The sequence below is a fragment of the Leuciscus leuciscus genome, assembly GCF_965113295.1.
Source record: "Leuciscus leuciscus genome assembly, chromosome: 1".
NCBI classification, from domain to species: domain Eukaryota; kingdom Metazoa; phylum Chordata; class Actinopteri; order Cypriniformes; family Leuciscidae; genus Leuciscus; species Leuciscus leuciscus.
The window spans coordinates 61210897-61238417 of record NC_138725.1 but is presented as its reverse complement, the minus strand read 5'-3'; the positions used below and the strand labels follow the sequence as shown (position 1 = coordinate 61238417).

General features: G+C 38.2%; 1 protein-coding gene and 1 long non-coding RNA gene across 3 annotated transcripts in view; both read right to left on the bottom strand.

Annotated features, from left to right (window-relative positions):
* Positions 1-22566, bottom strand: part of pvalb6 (parvalbumin 6) — a 42529-nt gene extending 19963 nt beyond the window's left edge. The window contains exon 1 of one of the 2 annotated variants that reach the window (XM_082165714.1): positions 22545-22566. The gene's annotated coding sequence lies outside the window, so the exon portion shown is untranslated. Of the gene's footprint in view, positions 1-15687; positions 15813-22544 lie in introns of those variants that run through there. The other variant, XM_082165715.1, reaches the window with a different exon arrangement.
* Positions 1-27521, bottom strand: part of LOC309495868 — a 107815-nt gene that overhangs the window by 20475 nt on the left and 59819 nt on the right. The window lies entirely within an intron of this gene.

Genomic DNA, 27521 nt, shown 5'->3' with positions numbered 1-27521 from the left:
AGACAGACATAAGAGGCATATTTGTCTTAAAGAACCCTTTAACCTTCTGATAAAAGCTTCATTCAAGGCCTCAAAAACACCTACTAAAACACCAACACTGTTCAGTCACTTCAGCTCGCACTGACAATCACAGTCACACTATTCCATTAGCTGGAGAGAAAAACAGAGGCAGCTGAAGTAATGAATATAGGCAGTCTTGAGAACAGCAGAGGAGAAGTGAAGAAAAGAGCAAGAGCAGATGAAAAAGAAAAAGAAAAGGGACAGATTAATGAAGAAAGGCAGTGAGGTCTGGAAGAACAGAGGAGAGGAAAGAACTAAAAGTTCTCTAGTCTGCTTGGCGTGAAGGCTTGTGGCTCGCTGTCAGAGTGCATGCTGGGAAATTTTAGTGTTTTAGTGTACTGTCACTCGCCTCATTTCTCTGAGATGTGCTCCTACTCTTTCACATCTAGCAATGTAAAGCAATTCTTGAAATTCTCTTTAATATCTCTTTGTTTCTCAAAGACATCAGTGAGATTAAATGGAGATCAAATTGAGACTTTAGCTCGAGTCTCTTTTTACTCAGAAAAAGTCTTCTCGATAGTTTTATTAAATCTCAACACAGTCTCACTCTGTGCTCAGATTTGCTAAGGAAGTTTGTAATCAAAAGTCAGAGATCTCAATACGAACTCAAACATTTCTCATCAAATTCTTCCAAGGCTATATAATCAGAGTTATCCTATCCACATTAATTGGTCAACACTTGTATCCCAAAAATTCTTAGGAGACACAGATGAGACAATTTGATACGTAAATGAATCTACTTGAGCCATGAAAGAGAAACAGTATTAAAACTGTAAAAAATCCAACTTAAGTTTTGTATGACAAATTCAGTTTTTAAAGTTTATTCAACTATTTAACATGAAAAAAGTTGAGAAAAGTTGAGATAACTCAAACACGTAAGTTGAGAAAACTCAAAAATGTCCTGCAGCTGGTTGCCTTAAACTTTTAAGTTTTCTCAACTTTTTTTTTTTTTTTACAGTATACAGTTAGGCTACTAATCAGAAACAATAATAAAAAAGATAAGTTTGAAAGATATACTACAATACTTTTTCATTTTTATTATAATTTATTATAAATATTTATATTTACAGTAGATTATCAATTATAACATTTATATAATATAATACTTTTACAGTAGTAACAAAAACTGTAAGAATAATGCAGAAACTTATATAGTGACATAAGATACTGATAATCACATTCATAAAAGGAAAAAAGCAATAAACAGCAAAATTAACAAATTTAATTACAAACTAGGAAGTCAAGAGGAACATGCAAACATAAATTTGCCGCTAATGAGTTTGTAGCAGCTGCTGTGGCCGTCTGAATATGAGCTAATCACTTTTGTACGGCCATGATATCAGTACAAAGATTTAATGGTGGAGAAAATGATCTTCAATTTACAGCATGACTCCCGTGCAGATGTTTAATGATGATTTGATTGAAGTGACTCTCGGAAAACAGGCTCTGGTTGTTGGCGGATAGTTTGTGACAAATGTCAATTCCTTGCAAAACAGATTCTGGGTTTGCTGCCAAAGTCATTACGGGATCCTTCAGACTTTTGGTTTACAGAGAATAGTGCTTTTTGAAACATCAGATTCATTTACATTTTTACAGAACGGGTTCATGTGTCCACTCGTATCTATTGACTTTGACACTTTGGTGTGCTGGCAAAGATACAGTACTCATACCTTTTAATTACAGCAATAACAGTAAATAATTGGCCACAGAAGACTTTACTAAAGCTTTCTGCTCAGTGTTTCTTTCAGCGCTTGAGATCGATACATATACTGTACACACAAAACTCTCATTATTAAAAGCATGATGGAAGTGTTGCCCTCGACTGCGGCACATGATTGCTGCCAACAACCAATAGCCCCTTTCACACTTACTGGTAAATTACCGGTAACAGATTATGTGTGAACAGGACCTTTTCAAAAATACCGGTAAATTGGTTCCGGCAATTTACCATTAAAGGAAGTTTTAACATTACCAGTAAATTACCGGTAATGTGCTCTGTGTGAACGCGGAAAGAAGATTACCAGTGTGATAATCACGTACGAAGTCAGAACACAATGACGTGAGAAGTCTACTTTGGGCCAATCATTAAGACTTATGTAGATGACGTGATTACTCCGCACTGTTTTAGTTTTTATATTGTTTTTAAATATGCGCTAAATTATCATCTTTGATAATCTCAGATTTTTCAATGTGCTGCGCTCGAGACCCAGCCTTCTTTCCCAATCAGCGCTGTGGCTCTGCATTTCCAATGACTGACATCACAGAATTTACCGGTATTTTGCTGCTGATGTGTGAATGGTCTCTTACCGGTAAAATGCCAGAACGCCGATGCTTGTGTTGTGTGAACAGCATATTTGTGTATTCACCGGTTCTGGTAATTTTACAGTAATTTATCGGGACTGCTGCGTGAAAGGGGCTATTGACTGTTAGAACCAGGGTAAAGCAGGATAAAGTAAACTTTAAATTAAATTTATTATGACAATTTTATGCATGATAATAGGATAATTTAGTTTCAAACAATATTAGACCCCGCTGACTCACTGATCAAACAAAAACAGAGAGCTATCTCAAAAGAAAGTCACACAGTTTTGGAACAACATGAGAGTGAATAACAAAATTTTCATTTTTGGGTGAACTTTTCCTTTAACTACTGTACCACACCAACCGTGAATGCCAAAACAACACTATTTGTGAAGACTTTCATCTCACAGCTGTTTTGGTCCTCGTGTTGAAGTTGTACCACTTCACCACAATGAACCGAACAAACTGATACAGAACTGGCCCGATCTACACCATAACAGGACTGAACTGGTTTAAAGGGAAAGCTCCATCCCACTTTAGAACCAGATGGTGCTTGTTTGTACAACGAATCATTTGAGATTAATTTCCGATTCTCTGCTACTTCATCCCTCTAGTGCGAGCTGAAATTGTGCAGCTATTATTATTTTTTTCATTCACACACTCCTCACCTCCATTCTCATTCATTCATTCCTTTTCTCTCGTCCTCTATTCTTCCTACTACTTCGTTTCTCCGCAACCCAGCAGGCAGCTCTCTCTCTCTCTCTCTCTCTCTCTATCTCTCTCTTTCTCGCTCGCTCTCTCTCTCTCTCTCTCTCTATTTCCATTCTTGTCATGTCCACAGCTTATAGCGTGAAAAAAGAGGACCAACATCAAATTAGTATTCTCCTCATGCTTGGTGCAATGTGTATGTAAGAGTAGGCCTATAAGTGTGCGCGTGTGTGTGTGTGTGTGTGTGTGTGTGTGTGTGTGTGTGTGTGTGTGTGTGTGTGTGTGTGTGTGTGTGTACTAACGGGCACTAGAGGGGATTGTTGTTCACCGTTTAAGAATCCTTGAAAATAGAATTAGTTGAAGAGACCCTCTGCAGTCAGCAAATCTTCAGTGTAAGACACACATCAACACGAACACACGACAATTCAACAGTAATGAAGACAGCATGTAAAATTAGCTAAAAGGACAAGTAATTATTAGCCTAAGATGAAATCTGCAGACTTTTCGGTGCTGGTTATGAGAGAAAACCTCTGGAATGAAATGATTCATACACACCCACCCTCATGTCATTCCAAACCTGAACACAAAAGGAGATTCTGAAGTGCTAGTCGCTCTTTTCCATGCAAATACAATAAATATGGACTGAAGTATTCAAGCTTCAAAAAGCATGCAAATGCACCAAAAATATCATCAATTCAACTTGTGCCTGATATTCCAAGTCCTTTCTCTGAAGTAATACAACATCTTTGTGTGACGAGCAGAGCTAAATATTTTTTGTTATTCACTGATAATCTTCCCCTTCAGTGAGCCGCTACCCATTGTGACCAAATTATTGAGCCAGTGAGTTGAAATTGAGAATCAATTCAGTATGACTTGAGAACGAATCATTCAAACAGGTTGTGTTTATGAACCAGATTATAAAATAATAAAAAATTAAAATTCACAAATCAAACATTGCTGTGACTGAATCACTTAGTCAGTGAGTTGAAGCTGAGGACTGATGCATTTGTGAACAAATCATTCAGAACCAGTTCATAGAATGATGCAATTCCCCCCACAAACTGGATATTGCTTTAGATCAGTGAGTTGATATGAGAACCGCTGCTGTCGGATTTGCGAACAAATAATTCAGACAGGTGTTGTGAATCAACTGGATCATAGAAGGATGTGACTTAAAATAATGCTTTTTTTGTGTGTGTGTGTGTGTGTGTGTGTGTGTGTGTGTGTGTGTGTGTGTGTAAATCAAGTGGTTCAGTGAAAACTCAGACCAGACATTGCTGTGACTATCCGAGTCAGTGACTTGAAATTGAGAAACTATTGATTCCAATGTGAATGAATCATTTGAACAGGTTTTGTAAATCAACCAGGTTCACTAAAAAGACTGGACCCAAAAGAATGATTCATTCACAAATCGGACATTGCTACATGTGTTTAGCCATGACAGATTCTCTTTGTCATGTCTACTCTACAGCTTCTGTAAGACAGCCAGTGAGGTCCTGTATCAGTATCAAGGGCAGTAGAGCACTACTCTGCTTCTTTCAGCAGTTTAGATATTGCGACATAAATCTACACAAACACATACACTCATACAGTTACTTTACACTCTAGTGACCAGCCTGAGCCTGAGGCAAAAACACTGCGCTAAGTGCTTCATAGAGAACGGTGAAATGAAAGAGAGAGAGAGAGGTCTTACATCTCATGGTCGTACAGGACGTAAATGAAAGTATTCGGCTATATATGCAGTTACACACACACAGAGAGAGCAGGCTAATACTGTAATAATGGCCTCTACTGTAATTGTCCAGAGCCCTGTGGGTATTAAAGCACTGCTCGGCCTAATTAAGTCACTTCATTCCACACCGTGACCATTACTATCTCCTGGGCTATCCCAGAATTCACTGGCTTCAAGCGGAACCAGTGTAACTGTACATGTTTGTGCCCTGTCGGTTTTGCAGGGGGCAAAACGACCTTCAGAACTGCGGTGCACCCTCAGGATTGGTTGGTTGTGATTGGCCTGGCACAAATGATGATGATTCTGATTGTTTCTTGGTTTTTTAAATGTGGCGCCGAGAGCAGTTAAGTCATTATTTGCTTGTGTGACCATATCATGATTATTATCAGAATATTCTTGAGCAATTGCTCCAAATATTCATGAATATTAATTACTCAACGGATTCTTATAGGGATAGTTCATCCCAAAAAGTTTTTAAATTTAGGAACAAAAACAGATTTTGAAAAAAATATCTTCTTTTGTGTTACACAGAAAAAAGAAAGTCATACAGGTTTGTAACAACGTGAAGGGAGGATTTAGATTTTTGGTTGAACTTTTAAACCTGGATTTGATTCAGCTAGAAAAAAAAAAAAAAACACATTTATTTGTCCCCTGGTGCATGTGACTCATTGCCATTGGTTCAGTGAGACTGGAGGAGGTCAGACTGCAGGATAATAAGGCTAATTATCTCGGAGGACAAATCAAAACTAATCTTGATTCAGCGGGGGAGCAAATCACAGTTAGTATAGACTCTTAGGCAGTATCCTTAACCTCGGGAACTCGATCAGAGTAAAGGACTTTTCTGCTCCCCACAAGGCAAAGACATGAAATCCTACTGGTCGTCAGATTGAAGTTGCGGATTCATATCGACTGTTGTGACTTCTATTATTTTGCCCTTTAGGTGGGAGTGTCCCTTGAGATCAAGCGGGTTTCTGAGATGACAAAGCAAAGATACTGTAACAGAAAACCGCTATTCAGTGAAAAGAGAAGGAACGCACTGTACCTCTCCTTTTCTGCTGACTGAATGAACAATTGACCTCTGCAAAAGAGACAGAAAGAGAATGAGCATGCATTTGCTGCATATTCACCACGGACACATTCAACTGATCAAAGATGACAGTGTAGAAGACAGTAAAATATTTCTATTTCAAATAAAAGCTGTTCTTTTTTAACTTTCTATTTATCATACAATCCAGACAAAATGTATCACGGTTTCCACAACAACAAAAAATTAAGCAGCACAACTGTTTGCAACATTGATAATAATAAGAATTTTTTCTTGCAAATCAGCATATTAGAATGATTTCTGAAGGATGATGTGACACTGAAGACAGAAAATACTGAAAATTATGCTTTGCATCACAGGAATAAATTACATTTTTAAATATATATTCAAATAGAAATCAGTCATTTTAAATTGTAATATAATTTCACTATTTATATAAACTAGTATATAATTTCTCCAAAGCTCAGCTGCTTTTAAAGCTCTATGTGCAAAATTAGGGCATATCACACTGTGCATTTAAGATCATCCAGAAAGCTAAAGAAAGAACAGTGAGAGTAACCGGATAAGACTGAGTGAGTCCGTTTTAGACTGCTCTCCCGGTGGACCTCCGCCACAGTGCTGACCTCATTTAGGAGGTCAGGGATTGGCTAATTGAACGTGTGACTCCTGGTGCGACACGGTGACTTTAACGTCAGTCTAAAGGTAGACTTTTCCCTTGCCGAAACAGAAGCCAAGGTAATAAATAGTCACCTTAAAATGGTACAAAGAGCTAAGAATAGATCAGTCATATACATTGATACCAAAGTCTGCAATAAGAAGAGATTTCAGAAAACAAAAACACAATAATAAAAAGTGAGTCTTCTGAGGGAATATGATAGATTTGTGTAGGAAACAGCCCAAAGGGTATATAGCTCACGTCCCTACATGTTCGCACTTTGGCACAGATGTAGCATATAAATTAGCACAGGTCTTCTCTCTATGCATTCTTGTTGAACGCTACACTCCTACAGAGAACATTCACGCACTGTCACACCAAATAAAACAACTTATTAACAGAAAACCTCTCATGTTTATCGGTTCACAGAGTGCCAGATAGGCCTACTATGTGTGTGTGATAATGTGTGTCAGTCCATTAGCATGCGGCTTCAATCTGAGTGGATAATTAGCAGGTGTTTTAGCATTACAGATAAATTAAATAACACACATATTAATTTCAAAAACCCCTGACACCCACACAATGTCCCTTACAAGATCACAAACAAGATAGCAGGATTTGTTTCTTGATAATATAGTGACAAATCCACCACATCCATCAGAAATCACATCAGAAATAAGGGCCGCAATACTAAAGCTCCTCCACTAAAAATATACAAATAAATAAATCTCAAAATTAATATCCATTTTCCTTACTGTAAATTCAAATTCTGTGATAGCTACATTCACTTGCAGCATTTAAAATGCATGATTTTATGTTTGATTTAAAAAATTTCACTGACAAAAATAGTTTAAATCATAAATGTGCTTTATTAAATTTTTTGACTGTACTAAAGCATAACAAATATGTTTGCAAAAATGTGGGAAACATGCTGAGTTCAAATAGGCTACTCATTTATCTGAAAAACAATGCTACAGCCAGTTATTTTACTTTGAAATGTGTGTTTGTGTCAGAATATCTGTTTTTGTTTTTGTTTGTGTGATCCTTCCCACTGCTAATTTACTCAATATTATTTTGACACCCCGAGTTGCCGGTTGGCGAAAAACACAGTGATGGCCAGCAAATAAACTGGATCAGAAATCGTAAATTCTACTCTCTCCAATATTTTTCATTTTGACTGCAGTGCCGAGTTCGACCGCTAGCTATCAATATTACATAGTGCACCTTTAATATTATTAATAAATAATTATTTTATATGAATATTATTTATTGGCCATAACATGAAAATAATGATTACTTTATCAATATCCAGATATGTAATAATATTGGCCCATCTGTAATTATGATCCATCCCTGATCAGAGCCTTATAAGTTGCAGTAGTCAGATATAAAATCTATCAGTGTACTGGAGTCGGGGCTGGATCTAGGCATGGGCAGGGGTGGGCTAGGCCCACCCAATCAAAATTTAGGCACATATAGTGTTATCTGTTATCAGGTGGACTGTGTATTTAGAAGTTTGATGAAGGGCTACCCCAACTAATCAAAACCAAAATAAATAAATTGCAGTATTTATCTTTTATTAGCTGAAACTGAAAGCAACTGTGCGGCCTATTTTACACTTCAGTCTGTAGCGGAAAAGCAGTGGACAATCACATGACCGAAAGCAGGCAGAAACATCTAAGTGCTATCAAGGTGTGAATTATGATTATGCACCTTCATATTTACATATGAATATACATTTCTATAGTAACTCTGACTGATTTTAAAGTGTCATTTGGCTGCCACTAAAATAGGTCAAGTCATACAATTACCTGGGCAGCTGTAATATGCTTGAAAACCTCGCTCATTTAAGAACGGGCATTTATTGTATAGACAGAGCAAGAACATAATGTAGTCTATATAAAAAAAATGCATATGCTCAGTTGAAACCTTGCCCCCTTTGGCTTGCTGTTGCTGTTGCAAAACTAAATGTGTGAGGCAAAAAAAATAAAATAAATGAAAAGTGAAAATGGTAGCATTTTATTTAAAGAGAAAACGAGATAAAAACCCTTAAGTAATGGAGAGGTGTGTTAGAATAAATTATAAAATGTTTGTTATAAATAAATAAATATAGTTACTAAGAATAATTATGAGTCAGAGAAAGAGAACATAGAGAGATCTATCCATCCATCTAGTGTATTACCCAGGATATCTGCCAGCCTACAACCTTCTACAACTGCCAAGATTCTGGCCTGACTGCAGTGGTCTGCTTTAGCACAAAGAGAGGAGGCAGTTATCAGACCGTTTGACCTTGAATGAGCATGTGATCAAGCGTAAACGGTTAAAGGGAATTTAAAGTTGAATTTGTGTGAAATCTAGGGGCTTTGACAGCTCAAATATTTGGTTATGACTTAAGATCAGTCTCCTGCTTTGTGAATGTGACTGGAAGCAGAAAGCTGTGGCGGTCTTCTGCAGGTGCAGCTGTTCAATACATGCGGCTGTAAATATGGTTCATATAGATTTTTTAATTTATAAAAAAAGAGCATTTATATCAAATAGAATTTTTATTTTTAAGTAAAACTCACTCTTGATGAATTTGCATACCCTTGCTGAACAACTTGCTGAATTATCACTGATAATTTTCGCCTCTTGACTGGAAATATAATGTCATATAGGCAACTTTTATGATGGTATTTTTAGTCATTCACTGTCATTATGTGAATATAAAAAAAAAAAAGCTGATCAAGATATTGTCCAAAAATTCACCTTTTTTTTTTATTCTACAGAGAAAACTTCATGCTGATTTGGAATGACATGAATGGGAGTAAACAACGGCATACCTTCACCATATCCTCCAAATCACAAGTCACTTCAGCTTAAATTAGTATGCATACGTAGTTCTGATGAGACATCGGCCGTAATTGCTTTGATCGTTTTACGTGAGGCCACTAATGCGGGGCTGGAATAACGCAGACCTCACAAAGTCTTGAATCAATGAATCTATCATTTCAAGACTGTCACAACAGTAGAGCGCATTAATTAATTAATCTCCAGAAAGCCTCACTGAGTGATGTGTGTGTGTGAAAGAGAGAGAGAGAGAGAAAGAAAGATAGACAGAAACGGATCGCAAGAGATAGGTGGCTGTTGAGTTTCATCTAAAAGCTGCCCACGTAGGAGAGAAACTCAAAACATACAGACACCATCCCACACTCACCAACATTGCATTCTCTATCTGCCAATACTCAATTAGTGTCAGCTGTCCAATCTCGACCACTCTCACATCCACAATTACACACACACACACACACACACACAAATTCAATGATGTCTATCTGTTCATTCAAAACTGTATGAACAAACACAAACACACAACCACAGTTAATGGCTCATAACTACTAAAAAAGACACAATGAGTCTGACAAACAATCACAATAAACATAAAAATTCCGAAAGTGTGTAATTTTTCGTTTTTTATCTCCTGTTATAGCAAATGTTAAATATTTTCTCCTTAATTCTTGCCCCCAGTTTTTCCAGCAATCCATGTTTTCACTGTTATACGGTAGGGGTTGCAACATCTCTGGATCCAAAAGCAAGAGAAGAAGGTCTGCATTAACCAAGGCTGCATCCAAAATCGCAAACTTCCCTACTATATAGTAGGTGCATAACAGTATTTGACAAAAGTAGTATGTCCGAATTCACAGAGCTCATAAAAGAGTAGGCAAAAAGTTGCCCGGATCTCCTACTTCTTCAGGTGAAATTCTTGAGCACACCTGAGGCAACTAACCAACAGCTTCATTAGTTGCACTAAGCGTGCTTGAGCTAGAACACATGAAATATCTTAACTGGCTAGATTTGTTGAGTGTCACGTTTGACACTCAAAAGTCAAAAGAATGCCCCAAAAAGTTAAGAGAAGTTATCGCCCTTCAAAAACAAGGAACAGGATACAAAAAAATAGCAAAGGCACTTAATGTTCCTAGAGACAAGTTCGCAAAGTTAAAGGAACAGTGGTTACACTACCTGGATGGGTCAGAAAAAGGATGCTATCAACTGCTGCAACCAGATTTCTGAGAAGGCAGGTTAAGAAAAACCTTTGAGTGACTGCAAAAGACCTGCAGCAAGACTTGGTGGCAACAGGCACTGAGGTTTCAGCTTGCACAGTAAGGCGTGGATAAGCTGTATGTCTGGAGGAAGAAGAATGAAGCATATTCTGAAAAGAACACTCTGCCTACAGTTCAGCATGTTGGGGGCTCGGTGATGCTCTGGATCTGCTTTGCATCCTCTGGCACTGGAAACCTGCAGCGTGTGGAAGGCAAGCGAAAGAAACCTAAAATTCTCGGGCCAGCAGCATGTGTCCAAAGTTTAATCTTAACCGTTCTATTTCATCAGAAACGATCTGTCAACAGGGCTTTAAGTGTAAAATACCGAACTTGTCCTTTAAGTGTCAAAATAACTCCAATATCATACACTACAGTTGTGTGGGGTGGGGTTAATTAAGCGCGACCTGCTGTGAAGTCACAATCATGGTGCATTGTGGTCTATGGATCTGCCTGAAGTGTACATATTGAGTAGACTCACTTTCCTCAGTTAAAACTGAGGGGTCGAGGGTCTGTCAATATAAACTTAACTTAGCACTTGACGAAACACTTTAAAATGGTGGCGATGATTCCCTCAAGGGGAAGTGCTTAGGGAAGTTCACGAGTCTAAAAGTGGAGTTAAACGCAGCCCAGAGAGAGACAGGAAGAAGTTGTTTCCACACATGTAAGCTAATGCGATAATTTCTGAGAAAAATGTCAGACTCACAAAGAGGTGCATGCAAGCTTTGGGGCTGTTGATGGACTCGATTTAGTCTATCTATGTTTTGATCATCGTTCTGAATCTAATCCGGATGAAGGTTTTGACAAAAATACAATATACATTTTAATACAATAAAATATTCTGGGAGCCATTCAAGTTTTGTGAATATGATAAAAAATGCTGGTTTCAATTTCAAAGTGAAATCGTTTCTACGCCATTTTTGTTTTTCATTGTATAAGCAAGTAATTTATACATTGATTCCCCAAAAAAGTTCAAACACTGTTTCTTTCCACATTGCTTAACTAATGGTGTATCTTTAGGGCAGGACTATCAGTTTGGCAGACCAATGGCAGACGAGGAGAGTGTTTCAAAACCTGTTTCAACAAAATCATTGATTCTGACAACTGCACCAGCAGTGAAAACAAAGTCCACAAAGACAGGTGTCTTATTTGTCATTTCAGGTTTCAGAAGGACTTTGTGGGCTCAAGAACAGATTATTCTTAGTCAGTCTATGTGGCATTATGTCATAATAGTGTGGACTCGCAGGTGGACTGCTCCTTTGGGACAGAACCATTCCATTTGATGCCGCTAGTGCCACAGAAATTAGGCTACACACTTCATCTTTAAATCAGGACAACAGTAAACAACACCAGAGAAACCACAGGAAAAAAAGACTACTTCAAGAAAACACACAGTTTAAACTGGTAAGTTCTGGTGGATGCCGGTTAATCTAGTCAAAAGAGTTAAATGGCCAAAAATGAGACTGCAGGGACGTGCAGAGAGTTCCTCAGGGGCAGGGGTTCACATGTAAAAAGGGGCACATATATATATATGCTTTGCATCACAGAAATAAATTATATTTTTTAAAGTATATTAAAATAGAAAACCATTATTTTAAATTTTAATATTTTTTTCTGTATTTTTGATCAAATAAATGCAGGCTTGATGCGCATAAGGGACTTCTTTAAAAATGTAAAATAAATAGTAATGTGTGTGCACATTTTTGACCAGTAGTACTGTACTATTATACTATTGCTGCAAAAAAATTAATAAAAAAATAAAAAAATCATAAAGTCACCATTTCGTGTGTTGTTGTCAGCCTACACTTCACATAATAGGCCTGTAGATGGCGCCTGGGCTTCATTTAACAAACTATGATAGTTTGATCAAATGGTAAATGCCATGGTGTATCAATATACAAGTGACTTGAATACTATACTTACCATTAATGCTACTTTTGGTGCTGGTTTTGTGCAGTGCTTTGTAGTCAATTAACATCCATTAGTTCAATGACGCAGATTCAGATCGCTTCCTAAATGTAAATTCGTCTGTCCATGTTATTTTCAAACGATTTATTTATAAATGACCGGAAAATTACCGCTCCATTTCACATTGTCCAATGAAATTTGAACTTCTTGTGCCAGATGACGATTGGTCGGTGTAGGCATAGGCATGATAAATACATAGACGCCTTATTGGCCGCTGAATCGTACGTCAACGGGGCCGCCATATTGCAGAGGGCAACTTTACCATAACTCTCATAACGGGAATTGAGAAAAATGCCTGCTTCGTGTGCTGCTGGGTACAAATCGCTGCACAATTGAAAACCGGTCTCGGGGAATTACCTTTCACAAGCAAGACTGAACATTTGTTTCTGGTTGTATTTGGTCATTAATAGTAACGTTAGTTGGCCACCGGAGTCAGTCAGACTAAAATAGCTTGCGATGTCTCTAGTTAACTTAGCTGTGAAAGTTGAGACATGAGTTGACATGATTTATATTATAGTTTTAGCTTTATGTTATTTCATTTAATGTGAAAATTTTATTATATCTCAGAATGGGGGTCTTCACAATTCTTATCCAAGAATAAAAAGCCAAATACATGACAAGCATGAGCTTTGACAATTCCTTATAAAAAAAATAAAATAAAATGTATAAGTCTAACTATCGAGATTATAAATAACTGGAGATGGAAATTTTGTACACCACGTACTAACCACTGAAATCGGTTGATAAATGTTAATGTTATTTTTGTTTTTATCTAGAAAAACCGCAGCTCACCCGTTTACTTGCATTTGTTTACAGCGCAGTCTTGCCCTCAGCAATATGGCGGACGCAATATCGCAGCAACGTTCCAAAGCGGCCATTAGTGTACTTATAATATCTGTGGGTGTAGGCTATTGTACATGACAAACAGGCTTCAATTAATTATGTAATATTTTAAAATATGTGATATGTGGATTTTTAATTGAATCGACACACAACCTTTTTTTATAAAAAAATAAAAAAAAAGGTAAAAAAAATGTTGGTTTATTTTTTTCCTGCCGTCGAGCCATATACTCACTGAAAGAACCATATTTGTCTCGAGAGCATCGGTTCCCGAGCAGACTGTGGGATACCTACACCTACACAAGCGCATAACTTTTGCTACGGTTATGCCCGCCAACCACACACACTACTCCGGAGTTTTAGACCCTCGAAAATCTAATCATCCCCATATACTGATTGGCTTCATCACTCTGTCTCCTCTCCACCAGTAAGATGGTGTGTGGTGGGCGTTCTGGCTCAATATGGCTGCCGTTGCATCATCCAGGTGGATGCTGGTGGTGGTTGAGGAAATTCCCCCTTCTATGTAAAACGCTTTGAAAGCCGAGAAAAGCGCTATATAAATGTAATGAATTATTATTATTATTGACGCAAGTGATTATTGACGCAACCCATATCAACGCATTGTAGCAACGACACCTCAGTCTGACAGAAATGTAAAATTAAACGGGAATTTAGGCTACTTTAGTTTTGTACACGTTGTCATGTTAATTATAATCAAATGCATTTTGTTTTATTGACCACAATATTATCATTGATATTTGTTTGAGAAGGGCACTTTTGATTCATTTTGAAATAGGGCAGGGGCTCAAGAACCCAATGCACCCCCCCATCCCCCCCAGAGACTGAATGTGTGTGACTGATTTGGTTCATTAACCAGAAAAGGCAGGCTGCAGGAGTAATGCATCTCTCTCTCTCTCTCTCTCTCTCTCTCTCTCTCTCTCACACACACACACACACACACACACACACACACTCTCTCTCACACACACACTCTTTGTGCCATCACTGCAGAATGGATGTAATCTTTTTGCTATGCCATCCTTTCAGCTAACACGCAAACACCATTCCAGCAGTCCCCACACACCCTGACAGCAAGCATCAGAGAGTTTTTGAACCCAAAGACACGTTACTGCACCAGGACTGGAGCAGCACTAATGCAGCCAAGCTCTTCTCCTCATCCTCTGTCATCCTTGTAAATCTCTCCCTCTCTTTCTGTGCAAGTTCAATCTCCAGATTGTGCGATTGCAACATCTGGACTATAAGAAAAGCTGTATGTAGAGGGTTTGAATACATTGTGACCAAGGATAGTAAAACCTGAAATCTCCAGTTATAAAATTATAAAGAGACTTAAAAGTGTTTCTGCAAGGCTTAGGTTTAGGGCGTCAATGGAAAGACCCTGTGTGCATGCAAATGATAACTTGGTGTGAGAGAGAAGGGTAGAAAGAGACATAAAAATAAATCAATTGATTCAGACAATATAATTATTACAGAAATATTAATTGGCTTGTTTATCTCTGTAAATGTATAGTAGAATCAGCGTGAGTTTTTGAATGAAATAAATATAGACGCATTAAAAGAAACAACACTCCAACATCGGAGATTGACAGACAGAATGACAGAAAGATAGATGAAATAAACTGAACAATATAGATAGATAGATAGACGGATAGACGTTTAGATAGATAGATAGATAGATAGATAGATAGATAGATAGATAGATAGATAGATAGATAGATAGATAGATAGATAGATAGATAGATAGATAGATAGATAGAATGCTCTGCCACATTGCCTTCATCATTGTGTTGAGGTTTAAATTGCTTTTTAATGAACGATTCGTCAAGTTTGTGTCTTCCTAAATCTCTCTGCCAGTCTTTTCTTATTTTAGTCCCATTTTCTGTAGATGTGATCTATTACATTTTCAATAATGCTGTACAAGCTCTCTTTTTCCCTCCTTCAAACACACACACACACACTGACAGTGCGGAGGGCTGGCAGAGCTCAGCTGTGGTTTGTGAATGGGATATTACATGAGGATGATGTTGCAGCCACTCTGACTTTGATAGAAGATGACCATCTCTCCCACTCTTTGTGCATCCCCTAACCATTTTAATCTTCCCCATACTTGATCATTTACCCATTTCTTCCAGTTATCAGTGTACTTTCTGTCTCACTTCCTTTAAAGCGGTCTGTGGTTCTTGTTCTCCTTTCTGACTCTAGCCCATCACAACAGTTCCTTGTTTTACCGTCTCTAGTCATTCCATAAGTCTTTTCTGTGTGGTAGTGAAGCATGGCGGAGTCTTACCTGCTGAAGAGTGAGCTGGAGTCCCGGGTTCAGCTGGAGGTTCAGGTCCGCAGAGGAACGAGACCGGCAACGCAGACAGACAGCAAACCAAACTGGAGCTTGAGCACACCAAAAAGAGAGAGAGAAGGAGACAGACAGAGAGGGAAAAAGAGAGAGAGAAACAGAGCAGGACAGAGACAGAACACTGACTAGTTGGAGGTGAGATGAAGGGGAGAGAGAGTGTTAGAGGAAGATAAACGGACGGAGAAAGAGAAAGTGGGTGAGGGAGAGAGAGAGAGAGAAAAGAGGAGGGGCTTAAGTCGGATAGGAGGGACAGCACGATGCCGTAAGAAAAGAAGTGAGAATCAGTGAATGAATGAATGAATGAATGAATGACTGAATCAATGAACAACCGAATGAACAAATGATCAAATAAATGACCAGAATGAACAAATGAGCAAATTAATTAATAAATAAATGACCTAATGAATGAATAAATGAATAAGCGAATGAAAAAATTACCTACAGTATTAAACGACCTGATCAAACAAATGACTTAACGATCAAATTAATGAATGAACAAATTCCCTAATAAATAAAGGACTGAACGAGCAAATGACGAATAAATCACCCAAATAAACAAATGATCTAAAGACCAAATGGACGAATTAATGAACTGTTACATGAACGAATGAACGAACAAGCAAATGAATGAACCATTGTATGAATGAAATGACAGAATGAACAAATAACCAAATAAATGATTAAATGACTGCATTGATTAATAATGTGATCATTCAATAATAACGAATAGCAAATGAATGAGAAAATTAATACATATCAGAATGAGTGTTAAAGCAGCACTAGGTAACTTTTCAACCTTCATAATATATTTCCAAGACTCTTGTGATGGTACATCGACTTACAATAGGTTGAATGACATGTCTGCCATAGCCTGACGGGGTCTGTATCGTTTTTAATCGTACTTTTAAACTTCGGGGTTCGGGTAGTAACCCCCGCACACACAAAAGAACTACAAAATTCGACTGCTTTACGGCATAGGCTACCTCACTTCCCCCAACACGTCCTCACATGCTGTTGGACTTGTAAGTATATTGCTTATATTGTATATCACTCGGACAAGCTTTCACTCGTTGGTGTGAGCTAAAAAGCACCTGGCGTTCTTGTTGATGGATTAGTAACTTAGACATCTTCGGAGGCTAGCTGTGCTTGTTCGATGTCCGACGATTTGTAACGCGTTGTGTTTATTCCCCAATCGAACTCGTGTAACTGTCTGTCACACGTTCTACCGTCCACAGCATTACTTGATAGACAAAAATAGGACAAGAATGAGCATCAAATAGAAACAACCAGCTTACGGGGTGTTCGAGGCACACATACAATACAGACTGCCGACAGTTAAACAGGGCGCGCGCAGCTCTTAAAGGGGCCACACCTTATTTCCACTCGTTACAGCTTCCATCCGACTGAACAGGGACCGGTATACAGGGGGGAGGGGATCAGGCCGTGAGTGAAGAGACTGCTCTGCGTGAGTGGTATTTACGACAGTAACGTTAAATACAAGTAGTCCACAGCGACTCTAGGGGTCGTTGTTTGACCAAAACGGAAATCTTACCTAGTGGGGCTTTAATGAACTAATAAATAATTAATGAATGTGAATTAATTAATTAATGCATCAATGAATAAGCAAATTAATAAATTAATGCATCAATGAACAAACAAATAAAATGACTGAAAACTGAACAAACAAACAAATAAATGAACACAAAATATGATTATCTTAGTCTAAAAAACAAACAAACAAGAAGTTATGGAAAGTCAGTTGACCCCAAAATGAAAATTCTGTCATACTCACCCAACTTGTTTGACTTCATTTTGAAAAATTTCAAAATTAACCTTTTTTTTTTTTTTTTTTTCATACATGTAAAGTTAATGTGATCCAAGTCGTTTGGACCCCAAGGTTATAACAAATATGATTTTTGGAAGAACTACAAACTTGTTATTTAACAACATTAAATGTGTCTCTTACAGCGTTTCAAAGGAGATCTCAACAATGTCTCAAGTTCCAAAGTCAAAGATTTCAACATGAACTCATCAAATTCTTTCAAGACCAAATGATCTATTCTAAACTATATGCTATCCACATTCATTTTACATTCTTTGTGTGTAATCTAAGTCATTTTAGGAGGAAAAGTTGATACTTAAATGGGAACAACTGAAAATTAAATCTTCTGAGAAATGAAAGAACAATGCAGAAGCCTCTGAGCATACCCTGAGGAAAATTATGTTTTGAGGTAAAGATGAAACACAAGGATTAATAAACTGGAACATGCACAAAAAGACCAAAAGCTGCTGAATGGGGAAGAATGACTAGCAAAAACGAGGGATGAATTCCCAGGAGGGGTACAGAGAGTGCCATGAGTCCAAATTAATAGAATGACCTAAAGGCACATACACAATTATTTTATCGGGAAAAAAAGCATGAACAAGAGGTGGAATGTGAGATACAGTACAGCGCTTCAGACACAACAGAAATAAATATATTTTGTCTTCAAGCATGTATATTCAGCATCACAGAAACCCATCCGCCTGTTGCTGTCCAATCACAGTCCTGGAAACATGCTCCAGTGAGCCATATATCACTCCATCTGGTCGTATCACTCTGTGTGCCACAGCACCTCTGGTTTTTCTCTCATTCCTCACTCAGAGTGGCAACTAATGCAACCCAAAAATGAAGCCATATGATACCTTTGTGTGGGGAACAGGCTGGATTTTTTTCTGTTTAATTTAAAGTTGCGATGAAACAGAAGTAGCGACAGATTGTGTCTTGCACATTCGAGTGAAACGAATTCTGAAAAAAAAAAATATAATAATAATTATATATATATATATATATGTGTTTGTGTGTGTTTGTGTGTGTGTGTGTGTGTGTGTGTGTGTGTGTGTGTGTGTGTATATATATAGGTTGGAAACTTGGTTCTGTCCATTAGTTGTTAATTGGATAAAGGCAGATCCGAATGCGAGCATGCAGTCGATTTTAAGAAATGGGTGTGTGTTATTGCAGATGAAATGACTGGAGAAGTCTGGCATACATCACCTCATGTCAAGATATTTTGATTACAAATTATGAGGTCAAAACAATTAAAGATATGCATGGATAGAAAATGTTAATAACATGCAATAACAAGCATTTATAAAATATAGATAGGGTGGATTTCCGTTTTATGGCGACTTTAATATCATTTGCACTTCAGTATCATTAACTCAGTCTGTTGGTTATGAAAACACAACAATGCTGTTTGGCTTCACTGACATCAATCCTGATACAATGCATGATGCATTACAATGATTTTACATTTATTCCCTGAATTAAAAAAAGCAACATTTCCAAAACATATTCGTTTATCCAAAGCAATTTGAATGTGTGTGAATGTGTGTGAATGGTGAAAGGGAAAACTTTCAGCAAATAGGGATATTTCGGCTTGGTATACATGACTTCAGAAGACTTGGAATGCAACGACATACTTTGACATAATCAGTGACTTTGATTGTCAAGTGCCTCAACACAGGCAACGTTTGCTTGTTTTCTTCAGCGTTTTAGGGCATGCATACTTGAGTTGAGAGATTTGAGCTGAGCTACTGGGTTTCTTTGGTGTATATAAAAAGAACGCTTTTAGGCTGACGGCCAACACAGCTCCCAGATCAGCTAAACGCTAATGGCGTTCAATATCACATCAAGCAACATGCTGCTCTGTAATCAACCTTCAACGGAAGCACTAAAACAAGCCACATAACAGAATTACTCAAACCAGGGTTAAAGTTTACCTCAGCTGTTTGGTAATTCACAGACTGATTCCCTGTTTACACAAACTGGTTTGGCAATTAGTACGCAAGCATATACAGCGGGGGAAATAATTGAACACGTCATCATTTTTCTCAGTAAATATATTTCCAAAGGTGCTATTGACATGAAATTTTCACCAGATGTTGGAAACAAACAAAAATAAGTTCAGAAATTAAGTTATGTGTAATAATGTGAAATGACACAGGGAAAAAGTATTGAACACATGAAGCAAGGGAGGCGCAAAAAGGCATGGAAAGCCAAGACAACTGCTGAAAACTTACAGTAATTAAAAAGCAATCCAGCCCCCTGTCAGTGGAAATTAATAACAGCTGGTTCAGTCCCAAATGATGGCCTACAAAAAGGTCTCATTGCCAAGGTGTCACACAAGACACATCTCATGATGGGTAAAAGCAAAGAGCTGTCTCAAGACCTTCGCAACCTAATTGTTGCTAAACATAATGATGGCATTGGTTATAGGCGCCATTCTAAGCTCCTGAATGGTCCAGTGAGCACTTTTGGGGCCATAATACGGAAGTGGAAGGACAATAATTTCACCATAAATTTGCCTCGACCAGTGCTCCTCGCAAGATTTCTGATAGAGGAATGAAAAGAATCATCAGAAGAGTTGTCCAAGAGCCAACACCAAGTTGTATGGTGATTTTAGGGTAATGTGCACTGCCATTTCTCCTCCAAATATGGTGTGTATTATGGCATCCAAACAGTTCAATTTTGCTCTCATGTGACCACACTATATTCTCCCAGTATTTCACTGGCTTTTCCAAATGTTGTGCAGCAAACTTTAAATGAGCTTCAACATGCTTTTTTTCCAGTAATGGAGTCTTGCGTGGTGAGCGTGCATACAGGCCATGGCGGTGGAGTGCATTACTTACTGTTTTCTTTGAGACAACAGTACCTGCTATCTGCAGGTCTTTTTGAAGCTCTCCACAAGTGATCCTTGGCTCTTGGACAACTCTTCTGATTATTCTTTTCATTCCTCTATCAGAAATCTTGCGAGGAGCACTGGTCGAGGCAAATTTATGGTGAAATTATTGTCCTTCCACTTCCGTATTATGGCCCCAAAAGTGCTCACTGGACCATTCAGAAGCTTAGAATGGCGCCTATAACCAATGCCATCATTATGTTTTGCAACAATTAGGTTGCGAAGGTCTTGAGACAGCTCTTTGCTTTTACCCATCATGAGATGTGTCTTGTGTGACACCTTGGCAATGAGACCTTTTTGTAGGCCATCATTTGGGACTGAACCAGCTGTTATTAATTTCCACTGACAGGGGGCTGGATTGCTTTTTAATTACTGTAAGTTTTCAGCAGTTGTCTTGGCTTTCCATGCCTTTTTGCGCCTCCCTTTCTTCATGTGTTCAATACTTGTTCCCTGTGTCATTTCACATTATTACACATAACTTAATTTCTGAACTTATTTTTGTTTGTTTCTTTGTATGTATGGCTTACTTGGGTTGTTACCAACATCTGGTGAAAATTTCATGTCAATAGCACCTTTAGAAATATATTTACCGAGAAAAATGATGACGTGTTCAATACTTATTTCCCCCGCTGTATTACTCGGCTGGCTGAAAATGACTGGAAACAAACTCAGCTGAAAACTTAATCTGGTGTAAAGAGTTTCATACTGTATGTATAGACTCTGTGTGAGGGATGCATGTACACCACTTTTCTCCATGTGAATGATCCAGTGTACACGGGAGAGAGTTGATAGATGTACCAGAATAACATACTAAAGCATGCTTTCTCCTTTCCTCAGTTTGCTTTGGGATCCAAAAGGGAATTTGTTCATTTAATGTGCAGTAAGCTGATCCTTAAATCCATTTAGACATGGAATAAAAGAGCAAATTATAATGAGCTCATCTCTTATCCAGTTCTTCACAAAAGACTTCATCAGCATCTCCAGCGTTACTATAGGGCAGTTTAAAGCCTTCAACACACACACACACACACACACACACACACACACACACACACACACACACACACACACACACACACACACACACACACACACACACACACACACACACACACACACACACACACAAGATCACATTTACTGCACCCGGAGAGAAATTGCAGGGAAACTGGCTTTCAGGGAACGATTATAAGGTCACAATGTAGATCATTTCTGCAACAATCTCAACTCATTTCAGTTGAGTTTTAAGCACAGTAAGTGCACAGTTAAAATTTTCCCAGTGATGTCATGATTAAAAATTAAATGGAAAAAGCTGTCCTGAGAAAACCTTGCACCTACAAATCATGAGACAAATGCAGTGCTCTGTTAATCTACGAGAATGTTAAGTGAATATTTCATGAACAAACCCCTAAAGTATTAAACGGTGGTCAACTCTTTTGACTTCAACCAGTGAGCAAAGACTGGTTGCCTGGCAAGTCTGTGGAACTTGTTCTCCATTTCATTATATTTCCTTAAAGGTGAACTAAGTAACTTTTTTTACCTTAACTGAACAGCTTTGGAGTCAGTGGAATGGTTATATCACTTATTTCGGGTTGAATGGTGGTCGTTTCGCACCCCCCTGGTGCCCGTGAGCGGAAAATACGCACTTGCAACTTTGAGCCGGCGGGCCGCCGGCCGCTGCGTCAGGAAGTCTCGCGTGATATCAGGTCTCGCGATGTAAACAATTGCTTTACGGCCAAAAGAAATCTGCTAAAATGCTGTCATTATTGCGCTCCCTCACGCTGTCCGAACCCGAATGAAGAAGACGTTTTAAAGAATGTCCCGTCTGCTTTGATGTCGTTGATCTATAGCCTCTGGTGTCTGAGAATCACCAACGAGTTTTTACGACAATGTTGTCAAATATCTATTCCGAAGCTGTGGGGGGAGCTCTAGAGAGAAACCTGCGAGCAAAAAGCGAGAATACAGCGAAGAAGTCCCGAAGCTACTGAGTGCTGCTTTAATTTTTTTTTTTTTTTTTCTCTAGTCCATCCAACAGCTTTTACCTGGGTGGTGGTAGAGCATGCTTAGTTGTACATGCTGTAGAGTGAGCCGGAGTCCTGGGATCAGCCGGAGGTTGAGGTCTGAAGAGAAACAAGACATCAAACTGAACTTGTGAAAACCCAACAAACCATAATTGTGGCAGGGAGTATTGCACCTGCAACAACACACAAATGTTATAGAGATTCAGGATTATCAATCATGTTCTGTACATTACAAAATCACTTGGAATTTGAAGGTTGAATTGAATATTGGGATGAATATTAAAGTATAGAGAGGATGCAGTGTCCTGTGGACATCCCATGGGAATTGTAGTCCATTTAAGCCTGCTGAAGAGTAAATTGTGCAGCCCTAGCATGAAGGACAAAGGATGCATAATTCCCTCTGGATCACACACACACTAACGCTGCAACATCACAGCCCATAGCTTAAACTTCTGAAGAACAGTAAAGGACACACTGCAAAACAATATTGCACCGCATTAGACCTCTATCAGCATTAATCGCTCTAAAATGCCTCTGGAACCTCCTGTAAGTGCTGCATATCACTACAAAAAAAGTTTTACGGCACAAAACTTTACACAAAACAAATACACAACTTTTCGAGTATTAAAAAAAAGTCCCATTAAAGACGCTTTCCCATCCCAAATGAGAAAGCGTCTCTCCTTATCAGGAAAATATGCTAATACTGTAATAAAGAAGTTTCCTGGTATTATGCCTCAGCTTGGCTTGAATTAAAAAACAAAGAAGGAAATCTGTGCTTACAGGAAGTAGACTCATGTCTGAAGAAAACAGTATTACATCATATCGAAACGGCAACTTCTAAGGAACTTATTTTAACCAAGGAACTTTTGGGAAACAACTGTGTGTGTGTGTGTGTGTGTGTGTGTGTGTGTGTGTGTGTGTGTGTGTGTGTGTGTGTGTGTGTGTGTGTGTGTGTGTGTGTGTGTGTGTGTGTGTGTGTGTGTGCGTGTGCGTGTGATTGCGTGTGTGTGCGTGTGCGCGTATTCACTTGCATTTTTAGGAGTTATTTTAAAGAATAAGAGAAAGAAACACACACTTTCACACAAAACACCTTCATTGTGTAATCTGCTGCTAAAATATGAATGGATATGTCAAGAAAAGAACTCTAGGTGGCACTATGGGGGCAAACTTTCATTCAGCATTTGATCAGCTTCAAGTCACTTATTATCACTAAGGTGCACACAAGAAGGGGGTTGTCTACAGAAAACACACACACACACACACACACAAAATCACTCCAAAAGCAATTCCTGTAAAACACCTAACTTGAAGTGAAAGTAGTTTTTGGCCACAAAACCTTCCTACCTGTTCATGAGTCACCGTCTGGTTTTAGAGTGGTTTTAGAACAACTCAAAATAAACTATATGAAAACCAAACTAAAGGTTTAACAGTGGAAAAAGAGGTCCTGAAAAAAATAAAATAAGGAAGTTCTAACCTTATTGTGGCTTTTAAAGTTCACACTGACACTTGTCACCAGGAAGTTTTGAAGTCTTGAGAACACAAAAACTTCTAGAGACTTGTTTGAGAGAATCAAGCGCATGGGTGAAAAGAGTTACTCACAGGACAGAGTTTTACAGAGTGACCTTGGGAAAAAAGGGAATGAAAGGCTAAAAGGAGACATTTATACTCAAGAAGAGCATGTGACTTTTAAATATTTTCTTCTTGACTGAGTCAAAGCATTAAATGTCATTTAGTGTCAGCACCTAAATGACTAACAAGTGTTATAAAAACCTACATGGCAAGACCTTGTGAATGAAAGACTTATTGAACTTGCTAAAAAGTGCACTCAAACGTTTGCATCTTACACATGCTCCAAGAAGTATACAGATAATTTTTTTCTGTTAAAACACACACACACACACACACACAAGCAACAAAAGCATAAAGGTGTGAAATTCAACCGAGTCGAACTAACATCAAATTAGAAATAGGGGAATCCAGAAATCAGTCAAGCATGAATATGCAAACTTTCACATACACGATTCTGAGAAGATAAAACTACTCTGTAAATGAATACAGTCCATCACAAAACACATAAAAAAATCCAGATAGATGCACACGACCAGCCTCCTGTGGCTAATGCTAACATTAAGCTAAACTGCAGCTAACCACTCAAATCTTTATCTTACGGAAACATAACCCAAACCCAAAAACCCCAATCTTGCTCAGAAGACACATACACTACAATTAGTCACAAAACAAAAAAGAGAAACATAAACATAAACTTAAACATAAACAAAAATAAAATAAATGATCAATTCCTTCATTATCCACCAGATATACTGCACATTCACAATTAAAATACTATTCATACTGCACAGTTTACCAGATGCCCAGATGGCATCCTATTTTTCATAGATTTTTGAAGCATGCATCTTTGTACACTTATATTGCTTGCCTTTTTGGTCACAAAGTTTGCAATGCTCAGTGATGAATTTAGCTATAGTGCGTGCTAGTTTTTGCATAAAATGATGGCCACAGGTCGTGTGATGGAAATTACATGGAAAAAATATCAAGGGTTGTTGCCAATCTAGCCTGTTGTAATTTTCCATAAATTCATGGTGGCCAGGGCTTTTTATTGAGTCTGATGGACACAAAATGATGTTTAAAAGCCACCAAATTCATATAAATAAGTGCTTTTGTGCACTTAAAAGCAAGTTAACTAATTGTGCATGAGCAAAACTGCATATTCTGCTGTTTTCTTTCTGTTAACTATTCAGCACTTAAATTATTTTCCGGACAGACAGAAATTCTACACATCAAGTCTACACATGTTTTCCACAGTTTCCCCTGTATTTTCTGTACAATTGATAAAAGAGCTCTGCATAGAGCCAAGACAGACAATAGTGTCATCAGTGGGGCTTTTTTTGTGTGTGTTTTTTGCCCTCAACGTCATATAAATCCACCCCTAAACGAAGGTAGTTGTGCAGAATATCCTGGCCTACTGTTTTACTGCACAATTGTGTGCATAATGTACTTACATCCTCATCACCAGTGCAGCACATACTCTTCATACATAGAAATATGCAGATCGAGATCCACCCAGAGGTCTATTCTGCACATAAAATGGAAGACAACAACAGAAACACATATTTTTCTAATATTATTTAAATATCATTAGACGGTTTCTCTCATAACAACATTGTGATCTACAGAAGCTTGTTTTGCTCATCTGTAAAAAACCAAAAAGGTTTGTCCTTTCCGCTACAACATGTCATATCTTCACACGATCTCTCTCTATCTCTCTTTGTTTTCTTCTTTCAGTTTTTTCTTTTTAACATGTGGTCTGACTGACAGTCACGCTCCTGAGAAGCTGCAAATAAAGACAGACTATAATCTATCTATATATATATATGCTACCCACTCTGCGATATCCACAGAAGGCTTGGAGACTGACAACGTACTTTACCAAAGAACCAATAAACCAAATAATAACTGATAAACCAAAAAATTCCCCAACAATTCTCAAAATAAGGCATTGAAAAGGCTCTGTTGAAATGCGCTGATTAAATGTCGGTATGGCGTTTATGTAGATGCAAATTTCACAAAGGCTGCCAGTTGTCATCCAACCTGAGCTCAAGCGTTCACACACAAACTATTTTTGTGGCAGAGAGATCAGTATCTTATTTACGTCCTATCCACTGTGGTCAGGAAATATCGCAGTTTCACATCACTTTAATGTGAACTGATAATTCATAGATCATGGCCAACAGCACACATTCAGACATCAAAAATGAAGACAGCATAAAACCCAAAACATATTAGGCCATGAAATAAAAAGCCATCAGCTTTTTTATGTGAATCTTTATAGCTTAAATGTCATTCCTACTTCCATGATGGAACTGAAGTTTTAGCCATGTTATGCAGTGAAGTATTCTTAAACAGTTTTGAAATTAAAATGACATTATCTGTGGTCGTGGCCTGGTGGTTAGTACATTCATTGATATTGGTTACTGGTGGTTAGTAATGTATTCACTGTCCATAATCGAATACTGTATAGTAGGTACTACGTTTGGTTTGAAGCTTCCTTTGCGACTGTTAAAAAAACAATGTTCTATATAGTATGAATGTGTGTAGTATTAATTCAATTGGGATGTACTACATCCGCCGTAACCTATGGCATCAATTACGTTGCTTCACTGCCATTCACATATTCTCTCCCGTGGCCTCATGGGAAAGTAAAGTGTCCATTAGATGCGCATTTCAGAATCTCGCCGGAAATAGTAGTCATCTGGGTACTTTTCGCCTATTGGTTCATGAACACTATGAATTCGGACATACAACTTGCTCACATACTGTTTTTCGCCAACTATTGTATGAAAATTATACTCTAGCATAAGTTCTGACGGGAAGACTCAATTGTTAAGTCACTTATTACCTTCTCATATCCAATCATATTCCTATACTTGTGGTATAAAAGATTGGTACTTACACACGTCTGAGTTCGCAGATGCTGACGCTTCAATTCACCTCCATCCTCCCCACCAAGATGGGTCTTTCCCTCCATCCTCCCCAACACCACCAGGATGGTCCCTTCCTATACCTCGCAGGGGGTCGGCTGCGCCCCTGCCTTCGTCTTCAGGCAGGATATGCAGATCCGGACCCTCGGATTGCAAGCTACGGACGGGGCCTACGCCAAAGAACTTGATTGCTAGTTGGGCTGTTAATAAATGTTTAATTGTTACAGTATTTATTCTCCCGAGTCTTTCTGGTAGAAATATGTATATTCGGACTCAGCGACTGAGTTTTGGTGCTACTGTTGGTATTGGGTATTGTAGTTCAAAGCTGGCACGCAACATTTCTCAATACTTTTCTTCTCACTCTTACTTCTCCCCTCTATATACTATGTTATGACTGAAAATACAATCAGTGTCACCTTCTAATTGAACAGAATTACTAGTATGGCACATATTTAGCATTACAGATTTGAACAACCCTTGTGCGGCAACTTTTGCGGGGACAAGCACCATCCAGTGACAAAAAGAGTATG